Here is a 19,591-nt window from a genome sequence, read left to right as displayed (position 1 = left end):
CTGTTGGCTGTTTGGTTATAGGAGGGAAAAGTTGCTAGCTGGGCCCACTCAGAGCCACAAAAGGCATGGGGAGCGGGGGAGTAAGAGGAATAAGAGCGTTCCAGATATTTCCAGGAGAGTCACTACCATTACAAACCTGTAATCTAAATCAGATAATGAGGGCAATGAACAAAAGAAGGCTGATGAATTGAGAGAAAGTGGTAATAGAGAGCGATAGCATAAGAATACTGATAGGAATGAATATTATGATTCATGAGACTTTGAACTAACAGCTTTGGGGGTGAGGAAACTATGTGACTATGGCATATGATTGATTTTTGTTATCCTGAGTTAGTGACCAGAAAAATATTTGGAGCCAACATGTGTCTCATCCCCAAGTTTGTGTCTCCCCCTGGTGATCTATATCTTTAAAATGTTCATTGGTAATCTTCTTTCCATGAAGATGTGCTCTGAAGAGAGAAGTACACATTCTCATGGTTATGACTGTGACTGTAATGACCAATGTGATGTAATAAACTAGACTTGTCACCCTGACCGGTTTGTCTTAGTGGATAGAGTGTCAGCCTGCAGACTGAAGGGTCCCGGGTTTGATTCCGGTCAAGGGCATATACCTTGATTGTGGGCACATCCCCAGTAGGGGGTGTGCAGGAGGCAGCTGATCAATGTTTCTCTCTAACTCTCTATCCCTCTCCCTTCCTCTCTGTAAAAAAATCAATAAAACATATTTAAAAAAAAAAAAACACTAGACTTGTCATTTCCCTCCTGCTCCTACATCAGTCCTTCCTCTCATCCTCCATCTTCCTGTGAGTCTTTCTAGGTCTGAGCACTGAAGCCCTAGAGTCCTCTTTGACTTCACCTCCCTATTTCTCTTGCACTCAAACAGTTCACAGCCCTAATGATTATTTCTTCACAGTGTTTCTCACTCCCATCTTCTGTTTGTTTGTTTGTTTTTGTTAATCCTCACTTGAGGATATTTTCCCATTGATTTTTAGAGAGAGTGGAAGGGAGGGGGAGAGACACAGAGAGAAACATCGTTGTGAGAGAGACACATTGATTGGTTGCCTCCCACAAGCACCCCAACCAGGGCCAGGAATAAAGCCTGCAACCGAGATACCTGCCCTTGACCAGAATCGAACCTGGGACCCTTCAGTCTGCGGGCTGACGCTCTAGCCAATGAGTCAAACTAGCTCATCTCCTGTTTTCCATTCTCATTTTCATCAGTTCAAGCTAGGGCCCTCTCATGCCTAGACTCTTGTAATCACCTCCCAAAGGCTTTTTCTTACTATAATCTACTCCCTTTCTGTCTTCCTTTGCTTCCAAGTCTTTAATATTTGCCATTATCTTCAGAGTAGAGATCTCATTTATTTTGTCTCCTTATTTACTTTGCTATTTCCCTGAAGTTAAGTACGATATATATACATTTTGGTATCCCTCCTTAAAGAGTTTAGTCCAGCCGTGGGCAAACTACGGCCCGCGGGTCAGATCCAGCCCGTTTGAAATGAATAAAACAAACAAACAAAAAGACTGTATCCTTTTATGTAATTATGTTTACTTTAAATTTATATTGGTTCACACAAACACTCCATCCATGCTTTTGTTTAGGCCCTCCAGTTCAGTTTAAGAACCCATTGTGGCCCTCAAGTCAAAAAGTTTGCCCACCCCTGGCTCTAGTCTATAACAATCGGCTCTGACATATGCTGTGTATAACAAGCCCTGTAACACAACTTAATGCAAAAAAAACCAAAAACACCCCAACAAATTCTTTTGTTTAAGTCTTGCAGACTATTCTGACCTCCTGTACCCAATTTTTATCAGGACAGCTTTTGAAAGATGTCCTCCCACGTGACCAGTAATCTATGCTAGATTTCGGCCATTCCTCTAAAATAGCCTTTGGGAATGATCCTAACACAGCTGGATGCATGATTTCAGGCTTTTTTCAGACTGATAACCCCACGACTAAGTGAACTGACTCCACAAGTGACCTGCAATTTTATTTGAACATCTGTAGTCTCTTGGGTATTAGAGGTTGGCAAAATTATAAAGGACATAGAATTTATTTTTCACAAAGCTCTGCTTTTCCTCCATGTTCCTCACAGATATCATTTCCTCTAAAGCTAATTCAGGTATAAAATGCTTTTTATGCTGTTTCTTCTATCTTTATCAAAACATCCTTTTTAAGGCACTATTCTATATCTCTCTATATCCATAGCTACAATCAAGTATATAGAAATATATCATTTATTAGCTACTGGTCTTTAATAACTATAATTTATTTCTAATTATAAAATAAACATAAGCTGTGATTAAAAGATTTGCAAAAAAATAAATAAAAGTTATTTAAAATCCTTCAAATAACTAAGTGCATTTCCTTCCAGCCTTTCTAATGCATAAACATTAACTTGCATCTTTTTAAATATAATTAACAGCATTCTATGTATACAGATCTCTGTTCTGTTTTTTCCTTCACTTAATATTTTAGCAAGACCATAATTTTTCTCAAAAATAGCTTGTTTATAATTAAATAGGTTCTTAAACATTAATCTGGACTGCTGCTTTAAAAAAGAATATTCTGAAGCAGACTCTAATTCAGTAGGGAACAAATGTTCAATTTTAACCAATAGCCCAGATGATACTACTACAAGTTCTTTAGACAAGCATGGCATATCGATTTCTTTACCCATCCTGTAACAAGCAGCTGGCTGCATCAGCTGCTCTGTTACCAGCATCTTTAACTAGCTCTGCTCTGTTCATAGCAGCCACACTAAGAATCCACAAACTTGGATGAATCCCATTATCTACCCTCTCCTTTTGCATCCATACCAGAGACCATATTCCAGTCATGCAATTTATCACCACTATAAACATCATTTTCTTTGATCATTTCAATAATCACTAATGAGCTCCTAACTGGTCAATCTAATTGATGTTTTCTGTCTTAATCTATGATCAACCCTCTGTAGCGTTACATTGGTTTGCTTAAAACGTACTTATTTCTGCTTAAAACTTATTTTTCCCATAAATTTCACAACCACCTCTCTCTCCTGATATTTCCAATGTCCAACTGACCATTCTCAGTATGATCCCCAGGCTCCTCTTTATCTACTTACTCAGTAGCCTCACCCAAAACTCACTGGTTATCCATTTGGTCTCCATAGTTGAGACATCTCCACCTGAAAGTTTCAGAGATACCTCACACTTAACAGTTTTAGCACTGACCTTATCATCCTCTCCTTATGGCCCAACCCCTCCAGTACGCCCTATCTCAGGTAAGACCGTCACCAACTCTGGAGTCATCCTCTATATCTCTTTCTCCCCCTCCCTCACATCCAGTAGGTCACAGAGTTTGAGCTAAGACACACAAATCAGAACACCAAAGCAGACTTCCATGAAAAAGAGACTGGGGGATCAAGATCCACTAGAAAATTAAAGAATAGAGGCATGGATGAAACAAAGAGTGGTCTACCACATGCCACGTGGCTCTCCAGTTCCTTCTTTTCCACATAGAATATTTCTTCTCTGACCTAGAATGATCGATGGAGAGTTCAAGGGAGGTTTTATGGGCTCCTCACAGAGGCAGAAACATGTAAATTATAAAACTTCTACATCTTATACACCCAGAGAAATGACTAACTTACATGGTAACCTCCAGGGAGCCAAGCCTTACAGAGTCTGTCCTTATCTACTGTAAGTCATCCTTCAGCCAGGGTCATCGGTCAAAGCCTTTACTAGGCCGGGCCTCCTCTTCCTAGAAATGGCATTCATCTACTTCAGTGATAGCGAACCTTTTGAGCTCGGCGTGTCAGCATTTTGAAAAACCCTGACTTAACTCTGGTGCTGTGTCACATATAGAAATTTTTTGATATCTGCAACCATAGTAAAACAAAGACATATTTTTGATATTTATTTTATATATTTAAATGCCATTTAACAAAGAAAAATCAACCAAAAAAATGAGTTCACGTGTCACCTCTGACATGCGTGTCATAGGTTCGCCATCACTGACCTACTTACTTAGAAAGCCAGTTGACAAGGATATTAGACCTCCCTTCTTTTCTTTCTCCCAAGGTATCACCCTGTTAAAGGGAATAAATGAATCATGGTTGCCAGACAGTTTAACTCCTTTTCCTCAGAGTTTAACTGATTACACCACCTTCATAGCTTTAGAACCCATCTGTTTCTCCCTATCACTACTAGAGCACATTGGCTTATCTTTGGCCTGAGCCTTTCCAATAACCACCAACTAACCAAGTAACTTCAGTTTCCCCAGCTCCCTGTGTCACTCTGCTGCCATCTTTTCTTCCCGAATAAGCATACTTGATCATGTCACTTTCTGGCTTAAAATCCTTCGCCTGATATAAAATGTACTGCATCAGCTTTCCTCAGCCTACATTTCCAGATTTCCCCCCAACACAGTATCCAGCCAAACCAAACTAGTCGCTAACAAGCCGTGCCTGGCAAAGCTCCCAAGCACTGATCTGGGATGCCCACCGTTCTGGCCATAATTTGCAATGTCACCTTTTCCCAAATGCCATCCCTGAACCCTCCATTTAGTGCAGGCACTAAACACCTCCTCTGTATTGCCATTGTTCTTTATAAATAGGTAATAGTTCACTTTAGAAAACCTGGACTTTGAATAAGTTGCTGGGCCAGGTATTTTATATGCATCCTATGATTTAATCCTCAGAGCACCTTCTGAAATATGTACTATCATTCCAATGCGTTTACAAAGGAGGAAGCCAAGGTTTGCAGACTATAAATGACTTACCGATAGTCAGACAAGTATAACTAAAAGGGTTATGATATGAAGGTAGCCCTGGTTTACTTTGCAGCCCTCCTCCTTAAGCCCAGTCATATGTCTCTCCTCATCTATCACACAGCTTCACTAATTATATCAATAAACTTGTGCTAAGTGACAATTTGGTGCCAGAAACAGTGTGAGGTTTACTGAGTGAGACATAGAGAGTAAATACAATTTAAAAACATCACCCCTTCTAACTGAAGAAACATGAGTTTCAAATTCTAAAAACCTACCTAGCACATATCATCCTTCACCACTTCTATCAAGAAATGGTAACTGAGTGTCAGACACAGTGCAAGACTTCATGCCACAGGAAGGGGAGAGCAGAGCTATTATGAAATTACTAGAGGCCCGGTGCACAAATTCGTGCACGGGTGGAGTCCCTCAGCCTGGCAGGCGATCGGGGCCAATCGGGGCAATCTCACCCAGTCCTGATCTGGGCCGATCAGGGCCAGCCGGACGGGGAGAGGGACTGGGGGAGGTTGGCTGTGGGAGTGCACTGACTACCAGGGGGAAGCTCCTGCATTGAGCGTCTGCCCCCGGTGATCAGTGTGCATCATAGCAACTGGTCGACCAGTCGTTCGGTCGTAATGGTCGCTTAGGCTTTTAAATATATAGATCCCTGTAACTCAATTGGCCAAAACATCTGCGTCAGGTTTCACAGTGAATTTCTCTGGGAAGTTAAAGTCACTAGTAATTGCTGCCATTCCTGATTTCTTGTGGAGTACAGGCATTATTTTTGGTGTTGCCTGTGATTTTCCTACATCTGCTCTACAACTCACACTTCACAAACGTAAATTCACATTTAATTGCCAGGCAAAAGTTATTCACCTGGCAAATAGCTGGGGCAGAACCTCAGCTTGTATCTTACCTATTACAAGAACATGAGGAATTTCCTTGGCCAGCTTCTTCCTTACATTCTACCCCCAAACAATCTATGTGTTGTTCAATTTACACCACACGATTCAACTGAAGTGCTAAAAACACCTGGCAAGTACCATCTTGTTGTGCTCAGATCATTCTTCGGGGGAGAGATGGGGAAATAGTCTCAAAGTACTTGAGTGATTTTTGTGGAACAATAAGTGGAAAGTGAAAGAAGCAAATGGTTTACCAAAATCCTCTAATTTTCTCTAACGCTTGCCAGAATCCATATACACTATAGCATTACTACAACTGTAGTCTAACAATGTAGCACACATCCATTTATCCTAGGCTCTACCTTTTAGAATGACATTCTTCCACAATATGAATACTATTCCTCAGGCATTTTTTATTTCCAGGCTGTGCTCCTACTTTCTATACTTTTTCCTCAGTGATTACTTGCACTGAAATGATGAGATTAAAATTACTAGTCTCATTTCTATTGTGCACACATTAGTATATAAGGGAATGCCCATAAAGGAAGTTGTGCAGTGATGTCTTGGCACAAATTAGACGTGTGAGAATATTAAAATATTTGCAGGTATTTTAATAAAAGTGATCATCTTTCAGATGTTCTCAAATGCTAATGAGACACAGAGTGTACAGGCTACAGTGACTGGGCATGAAAAGACTGAAAATAATTTCCTAACTCCATTGAGATGGACTCCTGAGTGTGATCCATGTTCCACCTCCGAGTAGTCCCCGCACAGACCGTCATTCATTCCAGGGAAGCTGGGCACAGGGCATCAAGGTGTTGGGGAGAAGTGGCCTGTGGCTGCGCCAGCAGATTCTTTGTTCTCAGTTCCCTGACGGTGGCAAAGGCAGCAGCTACTTCAGTGGTGGTCCCCCAGTGAAGTCTTATGAGCTCAGACTAGAGTCTTTTCCTTGAATCCTTCCTTTGATTCTATAAGATATGCATATCCTTAATAAATCCCTTCAACTTAAACTAACTAGAGTGCATTTGGTTTTAATGCGGCTAAGAAATATAACTTGGACTAGGGACGATGGCCCCGTTTTGCAATAACAAAACCTGAAGGATGCTACGGGTTCAATGTAGCAGGGAGGCAGTCAGGGGCTGGCCGCAGGATAACAATGTTACAGATGGGGAAACTGGCAACAACTATTACATGATGGTGACCATTTGATCAGATGATGATCTGTTGTACTTTAGAAGGTAGATGCGTGCCAACTATAGCTGTAGCATGAAATAAAATGCCAGGGAATTTCAGAATATTAGTGTGTAGTGTTGCTCCTGCCTCTTTCAGCAAAGTCTAATAAGGGAGAAAGACCCACTTAGCAAGCCCACCAAAAGAGGCAGAAGAAGACACAGGTCTTGCAAAGGAGGTGCTCTTTAATCCCTCTGCCTGAAGCCCATAAGAGAAGGTGAAGGAGAGTCCTGTAATTTGGACAGTTAGGGAGATATTTCTATACCACCAACCCAAGTAGTTAAAGGTTGTGGCTACATAATAGCAAGTAATGCTCCAAGGACTTAATGGGCTGTGTCAAAAGAGCACAGAGTTTCTAACTGGTCAAAGACTGAACTGCTTGAGCATTCAAAATACCATTGACCGAAATGCTCAAATATGAAAATATCCATAATTTCACAACTACACGAGAGAGAGAGAGAGAGAGAGAGAGAGCACAAAGATGACAACTACCACAACAGAAAAGGGAAAAAAAGAAAGAACTGCCCTGGCCGGTTTGGCTCAGTGGATAGAGCGTCAACCTTCGGACTCAAGGGTCCCAGGTTCGATTCCGGTCACGGGCACCTACCTTGGTTGCGGGCACGTCCCCAGTGGGGCGTGTGCAGGGGGCAGCTGATCGATGTTTCTCTCTAAAAGAAAGCACTGAAATACCACAACAACAGCTACAATTCACTGAATATTATTGAAAATTACTAGAGAACCAATTCCTTACTATGAAAAATGACAAGAAATAAGAATTATTCATTTCCCTGCCTTTCCTCTATGAACTATATTTTAGTAGTTTTTGAGAAAAGTTATAAGATTCCACCTACCGCCGAACCGGTTTGGCTCAGTGGATAGAGCGTTGGCCTGCAGACTCAGGGGACCCAGGTTCGATTCCGGTCAAGGGCATGTACCTTGGTTGTGGGCACATCCCCACTGGGGGGCGTGCAGGAGGCAGCTGATTGATGTTTCTCTCTCATTGATGTTTCTGGCTCTCTATCCCTCTCCTCTCCCTTCTTCTCTGTAAAAAATCAATAAAATATATTAAAAAAAAAAAGATTCCACCTACCAAATGTAGAATGACAAAATTAGAAAGGTCATAATTTTGCAGTCCCTAATGTAATATTTGCATCAGATAATGGTCACCAGTGGTAAAACTACTAGATAAATGTTTGATGGGAGTCAGGCTGACACCATTCACATCTCCTGGTAGTTATCATTAAAAATGGGACAACCTGATACTTGTGGAATGATCACCTGTGAGTTGAAATATTAATGGAGCACACAGAATCACCATGATCACCTTGGCACCCTCCCCCCTCAAAAAAAAAAGAAGCTGAGTTAAATAGGCTCAATTTAATATTCACTTACAAATAATATAGGGACAGAGAAAACATGCAGTTACATACAGAACATGGGGCATTAATCAAGTCAACAGACCCTGTTTCTAGAAACAAACTGATGGTGTTACATGTGAAGAGACAGAGAGAGGCAGAGAGATAGAGATAGAGATAGAGATAGAGATAGAGATAGAGATAGAGATAGATGAGAGAGAGAGAGAAATAGAGATGGAGATGAACAGAGGAAAAGAGAGAGGAGGAGATATCCTATATTAATTAAGAGACAGGCACATAAAAATAAAATGTACAATCCCGACTTCAAAAAAAGAAATAGCTAAAAAACATACCTTTGAGGCAATCTAAGAAATATGATTATGGATTATATATCAGATATTGCCAAAATCATTATGCATCTAGTTAAAGTTGATAATGGAATAGTGTTGATATAAAAAAATACCCATTCTTTGTTTATATGTAGATTTGAAATAACATAATATTTTGGAGTTGCTTTAAAATGCTTTAAAAAAAAAAAAAGATCAGGGATGCAATTATATTTTTATTACTGTTGAATCTAGAAGGTGAATATATGGGAGTTTTTTTGAACAACTGTCTTTTTTCCATTATGTTAAAATGTTCACAATACAAAAACTTAAGTTGAAAAAACAGCAGTAACTAAATATAACCACGAAAGTGCAGCCATAGCAGGAGGTACAACTCTTTCACACAGTAGATCGCCCTGCTGACAAAGCTGGCACCACACTCCGAAACCTTTCATTTGAGAGGGGAAATGAGTGATTCAGAGAGGCCACAAAATAGCTCTCAGGTATAAAAATTACATTAGAGGAGATATTTTCGCTCTTAATTCACTCATGAAACTGACCAAAAGTCCACTACAATTTTGCCAGAAACTGCAAAACTGGCCATCAATAGCATAAGGTATTTAATCCTTAAAGCCACCTGCAAGCTGCTAAACCTGCAAAATCAGGAAGTGAGCTGTGAAATCTGTGCAGCCGCGAAGAGGTTGCAGGGCCCAAATGCCTGTTTCCGGAGTGGCCAGGGAAGACAATTAGCAGGTGAGAATCTCCCAGAAGGCAAAGGAAGAGACCATGGAGCACAACAGGCAAGGGAGATGGCTCCATAGCAAAACCAGGTGCTGCCAGATAGGTTTAGCAAGGCATTTACAGTGAGGCCTTGACCTACGAGTTTAATTCGTTCTGAGACCGAGCTCATCAAGGAGCTCGTTAACTCAAATTACTCTATCAACTCAATGCAAAAATTTGGCCGAGAGACAGCTGGTATCTCAAAAAACTCGTTAGTCGGGACACTCGTAAGTCAAGGCCCCACTGTATTCTACTGGCAGGAAAGGGAATCTCTGACGTGCCTGCCCAGCAGAATTTGCTGCAAGACCTGCAATGCAATATGGGCTCCATTCTCCTGTTCTTGGACCACAAGCTTTCACTGAAGTCATCCTGCTCCCATCTGATCTGTTTATTGACTGCATTGAGGGCAAATGACATCTATTAAAATATTAATTCATAAGAGACCCTTCTACAAGGAATCACCTTCATACCTCATACAATATACTGTATGTACATCGCCCAAGATGGAGGCAGGGTCGATAAGACTCAGGGGTCTCCCTTTTGAGAAGAAGGATAGTAAACATTCATTTGCATGAAGAGTAATTTCATCATTTTGTGCAGGAGCATGTGTTTGTGATGCTGTTGCTGCCGTTGAAATTTGAATAGGAGGAATAGAAGGTAGCCTAAGATTAGACCAAAGAACAGTGGTTCTCAACCTTTGGTCGCGACCCCTTTGGCGGTGGAACGACCCTTTCACAGGCGTCGCCTAAGACCATCCTGCATATCAGATATTTACATTACGATTCATAACAGTAGCAACATTAGAGTTATGAAGTAGCAACGAAAATAATTTTATGGTTGGGTCACAACATGAGGAACTGTATTTAAAGGGCCAGAAGGTTGAGAACCACTGCCATAGAGGATCTTCTTGACCTGCTTACTCAAAATCTTTCCAATACCCTTCTAATCTACAGAGACTGGTGAACTAAAAATTACCTTTCCATCATTAGTAATTAGAGAGATGAAATTGAAAACAACAATGAACTATCACTTTTCTTCTATTTTTGCAACAATTAGAAAACTGGATTTTGACAAATTAGCAGGGAAGAGGAGATAATGACATTTTCGTGTGCTATTCTTACAAGTGAAAACTGGTGTACTCATTTGGAGAGCAATCTGACAGTACTTAACCAAGTGCATCCCCAATGGCCCACTAATTTCCCTCCTAGATATATATTTTAAAAGTTCTCACACAGGTCCACAGTAGGCTCAGCCATGACAGGTGGAAGAAATCTAAATGTGGATCATCAGTGAGGGTAGAGGTTAGTTAGGGCAAGTACACACCAGGAAGTACGTTTCAGTAATCAATCAGAAGGGCACTTAAAAAGGAAAGGATCTTAAAAAGAAAGTTCTTAATGACAGACATATGTATGTAAATTGATAATATATAAAAGTTAAAACAGAATATATATTTTGCAGTAATGCATAAGGATATACATTAAAGACATTAGGTAGTTTCTGGGGATGAAATGGTAGAAACTAATTGGTTTAACTTTTTTAAATATATTTTTTATTGATTTCAGAGAGGAAGGGGGGGGAGAGATAGAATATCAATGACGAGTGAGAATCATTGATCGGCTGCCTCCTGCATGGCCCTCCCCCTCCCACTGCAGATCGAGCCTGCAACCTGGGCATGTGCCCTTGACCGGAATCGAACCTGGAACCCTTCAGTCCGCAGGCCAATGCTCTATCCACTGAGCCAGATAGGCTAGGGCTAACTTTTAAAAATAATAATAAAAATAAGAAATATGCTTGCACAAACAAATCTTGATAATGTGCCATGAAGATTTGTTATTATTGTTATGTTTAAAACACCATTTCCTAAGCTCTCTTATGGCTAAGAATCCACATGTCATTCATGTTGCACAACTAGACACTTGTGAACTGAGGAATATGAGACAGGCAGTGTGCTGACAATAGATTTTGTTGTTACAGATCATGGCAGAGGTGGTGTGGCTAGACCATGGCAGCTTCCTAATTCTAAACTTGCACATCACTGCAAGGCAACACCATCCTTGGCAGCTCTATTCTTGGTGTGGTTGGGAATCATTTCCTGGAAGCTCAGTTCTCCCAGGCAATCTGTGAGCTATCTGTATTACACTTATTAAGTTTTTTCCAACTTCAGTTATCTAGAGTGGAGTCTTCTTTCCGCAGCTAACACCTCCGAAAAACACAGGGAGTTGAAAAACCATTGTCTCGTCAAACTTTTCCCAGATTTGCTACAAGATAAAGAATTTGAGCCCTAGCCGGTTTGGCTCAGTGGATAGAGTGTTGGCCTGCGGACTGAAAGGTCCCGGGTTCGATTCTGATCAAGGGCATGTACCTTGGTTGCGGGCACATCCCCAGTAGGGGGTGTGCAGGAGGCAGCTGATCGATGTTTCTCTCTCATCAATGTTTCTAACTATCCCTTTCCCTTCCTCTCTGTAAAAAATCAATAAAACATATTTTTTTAAAAAGAATTTGAAATGGCAATATTGCTTTGCTAAGGCTGCCGTAACAAAGTATAAACTGGGTAGCTTAAACAACAAAAACTGATTATCTCCCAGTGCTAAAGGCTAGAAGTCTGTCATCAAGGTGTTGGAAGGGTTACTTCTTCCTGAGAAATGTGAGGAAGAATCTGTTCCGTGCTTCTCTCCTAGTTTCTGGTGGTTTGCTGGCGATCGTCGGCATCCTTTACTCTGTAGATGCATGAGCCTGGTCTCTGCTTTCCTGTTCACATGGTGTGCCCCCAGTGGGCATGCCCATCTACATCTCTATGTCCAAAAGATCTGAGGCCCACCAGAATGACCTCATTTTAATTTGATTTCCTCTGTAAAGACCTTGTTCCCAAAAAAGGTCACACTCTGAGGCACTAGGGTTTCAGGCATCAACATAGTTTTTGAGGGGGAACACAATTCAACCCAAAAAGTACTACACACAATTTAACAAAAAGTATAGCCATTAGTCCCTAGACCTCGGTGCTTGTACTAAAACTGGGGTAGATCTGTTATTCCTTTTCTTAGTTTTATCAAATACTGGGTATTACTGAGCTTCACAGTATGAATGCAAAGTATCAAGTGAGAATTATGATAAATAAGGCTTCATAATGGTAGCTGTAAAACAGACAGCGTACAATAACTTAAGTTTACAATCCAAACATGCTAACACGGAAAGTAAAAGCTAGAATAGTGTAAGTGGTTCCTGCATGCCAAAGAACCATATTAGTCCAGCAGGAAAAAAGTAAACAATTATACTAAGCTACAGAATGTCAATGCTGCACTTCCTAGCAGATTTATTCATGGTTCCTTCCACCAGCAACATCAACAACTCTATGTCTTCTTAACAATTTCTATATCTTCTTATTCCAAAGCAAATATATATCTTTTATGTTGTCAGTGAAGCATGCTAACCCAACCTTCCACAGATCCACTTGACTGAAATGAAACGGAATACCTCATACCCATTTCAAATTCAAATTTAACCTTAATTATGGACTAAGGCAACCAGGAAAAGCCTTCATGTTAATTTGACTTTAGAATTTCTTCATGAAGAATAGGCAACATTTCTAAGAACTAGGGCAAATCCGGACCCTTGAACAGGCTGTGCATTTCTTCAAGTGGTAATATCTCTCAGAAATGGAGTCAGGCTGATACAGAAACTAGAAAGTTCATCACTTTCAAATTACTGAGTTTATCTCTAAACAGGCAATGTCAATATAAGGTCAAGATCAATATTAGTGTGACATTTTTCTAAAACAACTGGGTCATTTTTCAGCCACAGTCTATAGGGCAAATATTTTTAATTACCAGGAGCACCATGGAGTCATACTGATGCTTCCCCTACACACACACACTCAAATTCATGCCTAGATTCTTGTGAATGGAAGTTAATAAGAAATATAGTTGGTCTTTGGCAATAAGCAGGGCCATCTTACTGAGCCTCAGAAGCTGGGTACATTAAGAAAAGACAGTCTGAAACACTAAAATAAAAACAAATAAATTTTATTCAGCACAGATTACTTTAAACATATTACTTATGGAATCCCATGGAAGTAAGATGGAAAGGGTCAATTTCTACCATTTGCTATATAAAGAAATGAAATACAGAAGAAGAACATAGCACAAAATAAAATAAATCTTCATGCGGAAAATTAAAACTATAGCTCAAGGACTTCTATTGCCAAATCTTGTTTATTCTAAGTCAAGACCAACATTAGATGGACTAATCCCCAAAATTACCAAAGAAAGCAGACCAATAATTTGTAATTGCCATGCCTGTTTCCTCCCACTACTCACTACGAAGTCACCTTCTGTAGCAACTTTTCCTTATCAGAAATAGATGTCACCAAACCGAATTCAAGAACACATTTTGTTTTCTTGATGATATCTCACTGTGGTTTTGATTTGCATTTCCCTGATTAGTGATGTTGAACATTGTTCATGTGCCTATTGGCATTTTGATATCTTCTTTAGAAAAAATGTCTATTTAGTTCTGCCCATTTTAATTGGATTAGTTCTTTTTTGTTATTAAATTGACTGAATTCTTTATATTTTGGATATTACCCCTTACTTGGTATATGGTTAGTAAAATTTTTCTCCCATTCTGTAAATTGTCTTTTCATTTTATTAATTGTTTATTTTGCTCTGTAAAAGCTTTTGAGTTTTATGTAGTCCCATTTGATGATTTTTCTTTTTTGTGTGAATGTACTTTTTGTTTTATGTTCAAAATGTATGCCAAGATCAATATTGATGAGCTTCTCCTCTAAGTTTTCTCCTAGGAGTTGTATGGTATTAGGTCTTATATTTTAAACCTTTGATCCACTTTGAGTTAATTTTTGTGTATGGTGTGAGATAGGGGTTAAATTTCACTGTCCTGTATGTGTTTCTCTAGTTTTCTTAGCACTAAGCATTTTCCCATCTTGCATACACTGAAGAAACCATAGGTAGCAAAATCTCAGACATCTCTTGTAGCAATTACAGATATATCCCCTAGGGTAAAGGAAAATAAGGAGAATATAAACAAATGGGACTGCATCAAAATGAAAAGCTTCTGCATAACAAAAGAAACCATCAACAAAATGAAAAGAGAGCCCACAGCATGGGAGAACATATTTGCCACTAATTCATCTGCTAAGGGGTTAATTTTCAAAATATATAGGGAACACTTAACCAAAAGAAGACAAAAAATCCAATTAAAAAATGCTAAGGGGTTAATTTTCAAAATATATAGGGAACATTTAACCAAAAGAAGACAAACAATCCAATTAAAAAATGGGCAAAGGACCTAAATAGACACATCTCCAAAATGGACATACAGAAGGCCAAGAGACTTGAGAAAAAAATGCTCAAAGTCACTAATCATCTGAGAGATGCAAATTAAAATGACAATGAGGTATCACCTCACACCTGTCAGAATGGCTATCATCAACAAATCAACAAATGACAAGTGCTGGTGAGGATGTGGATGAAAAGGGAACCCTAGTAAATGCAGGTGGTAATGTACACTGGTGCAGCCACTGTGGAAAACAGTATGGAGTTTCCTCAAAAAATTAAATATGGAATTCCCATTTGACCCAGTGATCCCACTTCTAGGAATATATCCTAAGAAACCCAAAATACCAATCAGAAAGAATATATGCACCCCTATGTTCGTAGCAGTGTAATTTACAATAGCTAAGATTTGGAAACAGCCCAAGTGCCCATCAGCAGATGAGTGGATAAAAAAAAACTGTGGTACATCTACACAATGGAATACTACACAACTGTATAAAAGAAAGAAGTCTTACCATTTGCAACAGCATGGATGGAACTGGAGTATTATGCTAAGTGAAATAAGCCAGTCAGAGAAAGATAAGTACCACATGATCTCACTCATATGTGGAATCTAACAAATAAAATAAAGTGATGAACAAAATGGGTTCAGAGACATAGAAGCATGAAATAGACTGTCAAATTGTAGAAGGAAGGAAGGGGAGGGTGAGTGGGAGGGTGGGAAGAGATTTACCAAAGAACTTATATGCATAACCCATCCACACAGACAATAGGGTGGTGAAGGCCTGGGGTGGGGGTGTGGGTGGGCTACAAGAGGTCAATGGGGGGAAAGGGGGACATATGTAATACTTTCAACAATAAAGATTTTTTTATTAAAATTTTTAATATATTTCATTGAATTTTTACAGAGAGGAAGGGAGAGGGATAGAGAATTAGAAACATTGATGAGAGAGAAACATCGATCAACTGCCTCCTGCACACCCCCATTGGGGATGCACCTGCAACCAAGGTACATGCTCTTGACTCGAATCGAACCCAGGACCCTTCAGTCTGCAGGCCCACGCTCTAGCCACTGAGCCAAAACGGTTAGGGCTAAATTTTTTTAAAAAATAAAAATCTAGTAAGATGAATTAGACTTCACATCTCAGTTCAACAATAGCATGAATTCCTAGATCTGGCACTCTCATACAGCACAACAAAAATGGGTATACAGAGAAATCCTAGAGAAGGGTGTACTTTGGCACCACATGTTACTCAGTCAACATATGGAACGCAAAACCCAAAACGCTGTAACAGAAGATCAATAAATCAGTAATATGGTAAAATCACCGATTATGAGAAATGAAGGACATGTGTAATGTAACTATGGTGGTCTGTGTATCACATTTCAAGCAGATGTTGTGAAAAACAGCCAGAAATACACATAACAGACACCCCCTCAAAAAAGAAAGCCCAATAAATCACTGGTTTTCTTCAAGAAAGAGCAACCCATCTTAATTATTAAAAGAGTAATATGAAATGTAATAGTACTAGTATATGTTGCAGATTTTACTGTAAGTGAATTGATAAAATAATGAGTTATGACTGAGAATAGATAAGAGTGTCCATGTAGCTAAATGAAGCTGGTATTCCATGTTTAATGTTCTGTATATAACCTTTAGCATTACAACCCAGTGACTTGGATATAGTCAGAAAATACTGCCAAAATTTCAAGTCCTAGCGGACAGCGTTAAAACACTTTTTGGAGCTGAATCAGAAAAGGCTTCTGTTGGAGTTAATCCAAAGAAACTAACTGGAGTATGATTCACAAAGCCAGGTGACTTGAACTTGGCCTGAAAATTTCAAGTTCCAGAAAAGAAGTTGGTTATTGGTTGTTTCAAACTTCTGAAAGTTTATTATACTATCATTTAATTGCAAAATAATTCTCCAATTAACTTTAAAATGTAATAAATTATACTTACTATATAAAAATTAAATTAAAATTTAACATTAACAAGAATAATAAAATCTGTCCTCTATTACTTATAATTGTTAACAGCTAAACTTTGTAAACTTTTACTACAGGTCAAGCACTGTTCTAAGCACTTTATGTTTATTCTCAAATCCTATTAAATTGGTACTATAATTATATTAAACTGGTGAGGAAACTGAGACACTGAACAATTAAATAATTTAACCAATATCACACATTTGGCAAATAGCAAGTGTTGCAATTACTGAACCATATGCCACTCTCTTCCTATTTATACAGGAGCAAAAGGAGGCAGGTGAGGAGATGAAACTGGCATTTGAGTGTATAAACTACAATTCTCCAGTTTTAGGAAAGCTTCAAACTAAGTTCATGTGCAGCCTGAATTTAAAAGTGTGTTAACATGACTGATGCATGTTATACACTAAATAAATATTTGTTTATTGAAAGTACTGTGTCAAAAGGAAAAAATAAAAGGTAAGGCCCTCTTCTGTATTTGGAACATAGTGGACAAACAAGGTCATCCAATAATTTTGTTTTTAATGAGTAACACTGATATTCATTTTATTTTTTTTAAAAAATATTTTTTATTGATTTTTTTACAGAGAGGAAGGGAGAGGGATAGAGAGATAGAAACACCAATGAGAGAGAAACATTGATCAGCTGCCTCCTGCACACCCCCAACTGGGGATGTGCCGGCAACCAAGGTACATGCCCTTGACCGGAATCGAACCTGGGACCCTTCAGTCCGCAGGCCGACGCTCTATCCACTGAACCAAACTGGTTAGGGCCTGATATTCATTTTAAATAAAGACCGCTAAACAAGGTAATTATATGCTGTATACTTCCATCATTACCTAATCTGAATAAAATGGAAATACAAATATTTTCAGTGTATTTTCATTTCCAATTTTAAAAGGAATCCCGTCCAAAATAATTTGTGAAAATATGCCGCAAACTATATAAAACATAAAATAAGTGTATGTATAATAGTATTCAATATCAACTTTACATAATAAATTTAAAGTGACAACTAAATTAGGCTGTCCAATGACTGGAATACCACTTCAAAAGAGCAGTATTTAATCTGAAATTTTCCCCTACAGGGTAATTAATGAGGAAAGTTTTAGGTTGCTTCCTTAGATTTCTGGGATTTTTATGAATGAATCTCAGAGCTCATTAGTTATATGAATACTCTGCAAAAGGTTATTCATAATATGACAATTTATTTTGTTAACATTTCTTCTAGCCCCAGAAGTGAAATATTCTGAATTCCAAATATCTCTCTCAAATTACCTTATTAGTTAAATTGGCTGAGTTTCCAACTTCAATATACTATTTTAAGGACCACTTTTTTTTTCATAAGTTAGAGATAACCTGTTATTATCTCTTTAAAATCTAACTAATGAACATTTTTATTGTCTAAAGTTTTACATATCTCTTCTTTTTCCCCAACTGACCCCCACCCCAGCCATTCCCACCTGGGCAAGCCCCCACTGCCCCAGTGTCTGTGTCCATTGGTTATGCTAATATGCATGCATACAAGTCCTTTGGTTGCTCTCTAATCCCCCCCACCCCCTACCATTTGTCTCTGGATTTATTCTTATTAATGAACATTTTTAAGTCCACAACTTTCTAGGGCAAAAAGACCAAATCTATGAAAGATTCCAAAATGCAAGAAACTTAACTGCAAAACACATGCTTATATCTGCTCTAACAAAAATCACTAACCACAAGAGAGTCAAAAGTTCATTTCATCTCATCTTCTGAAATGCTTGAAAATATATCCATGTTGAAATGATAAATGTTTAAAATCTCAAATGTTAATAAGGGATAAGATGTAAAGAATACTGCTAAACAGCCGAAACCGGTTTGGCTCAGTGGATAGAGCGTCGGCCTGCGGACTGAGGGATCCCGGGTTCGATTCCGGTCAAGGGCATGTGCCAGGGTTGTGGGCACATCCCCGGTGGGGGATGTGCAGGAGGCAGCTGATTGATGTTTCTCTCTCATCGATGTTTCTGGCTCTCTGTCTCTCTCCCTTCCTCTCTGTAAAAAAAAAAAAAAAAAAATCAATAAAATATATTTAAAAAAAAAAAGAATACTGCTAAACAGTTTAATTACTTAAATATAGTGAAGAGATATTATATATATGCAGTAAAAAAAAAAAAAAACAAAAAAAAACCCACCTTCCTTTGGGTGGCTTTTCTATCTTTTTATTACTGTGCAACTTGTAATAGCACTTCGATATAATTAAGACAATTCGATTTTTATCCACCACTTCAGTGGACACTTTCTTTGCTTCTCTGTGGAAATGCTTTGTTTTCTCAGAAAATCCACTCTATTTAAAAAGACAATCTAACTCTAGGACTGAGCCTGCTGTGTCTTATCACACTGCCTCAAAGGTTCCTAGAATATACAATGAGCACCTTCCAATCAAACTTGTGCCTGTGCAAGGAGACTTCCCACTTCTCCAGTCAAAATAAAGTGCAAAAAAAAATTGTCTCATTCCCAAGCAGTGAGTAAATTACCAAAATAAACAAATACAATTAAAACTGGTTTGTTTCTATCATAGACAGCCAATGGTACTCTCCCTAATAGTACAGGCACATTTCAAAGCTTCTTGTGTCTTGCCAAAGAAACACCGTTTGCCAAATGATGTTCCTGCTGCCATCCCAGCTGGCTTTTCATTTTCCCAAACAGCTCTCTAGTTGTGGCCCCCCTCGCTGTCTAAACGCCACTGAGAACTGAGCCTGCCCCGCCTCCCCACCCCCCAAGCCCCAGTGATATTCCGTGGAGTTCTTGAACTTGATCCACAGGGCCCCCCCCTCCTGAAGCTCACTGCACAAAGCATCACGCCAAATGCTTTCCAAATCCTCTCCCTCATTCCCTCATTTCAGAATATCCCCGGGTTTATTCCCCCTGGGAAAGTCGACTCAAACTCCCCACCCCCTTTGCATTTGAGATGTCCAGAAGGAGGGGTCTCTTCCC

General features: G+C 39.1%; 1 protein-coding gene across 1 annotated transcript in view; it reads right to left on the bottom strand.

The window, feature by feature from the left end:
- Window positions 1-19,591, bottom strand: part of KCTD8 (potassium channel tetramerization domain containing 8) — a gene marked incomplete at its 5' end in the record, with an annotated part of 207,278 nt that overhangs the window by 185,941 nt on the left and 1,746 nt on the right. The window lies entirely within an intron of this gene.

The sequence above is a fragment of the Myotis nattereri genome (genome assembly GCF_964212035.1).
Source record: "Myotis nattereri genome assembly, chromosome: 1".
NCBI lineage: Eukaryota > Metazoa > Chordata > Mammalia > Chiroptera > Vespertilionidae > Myotis > Myotis nattereri.
The sequence above is the reverse complement of the archived record's forward strand: the minus strand, read 5'-3'. Positions and strand labels throughout refer to the sequence as shown.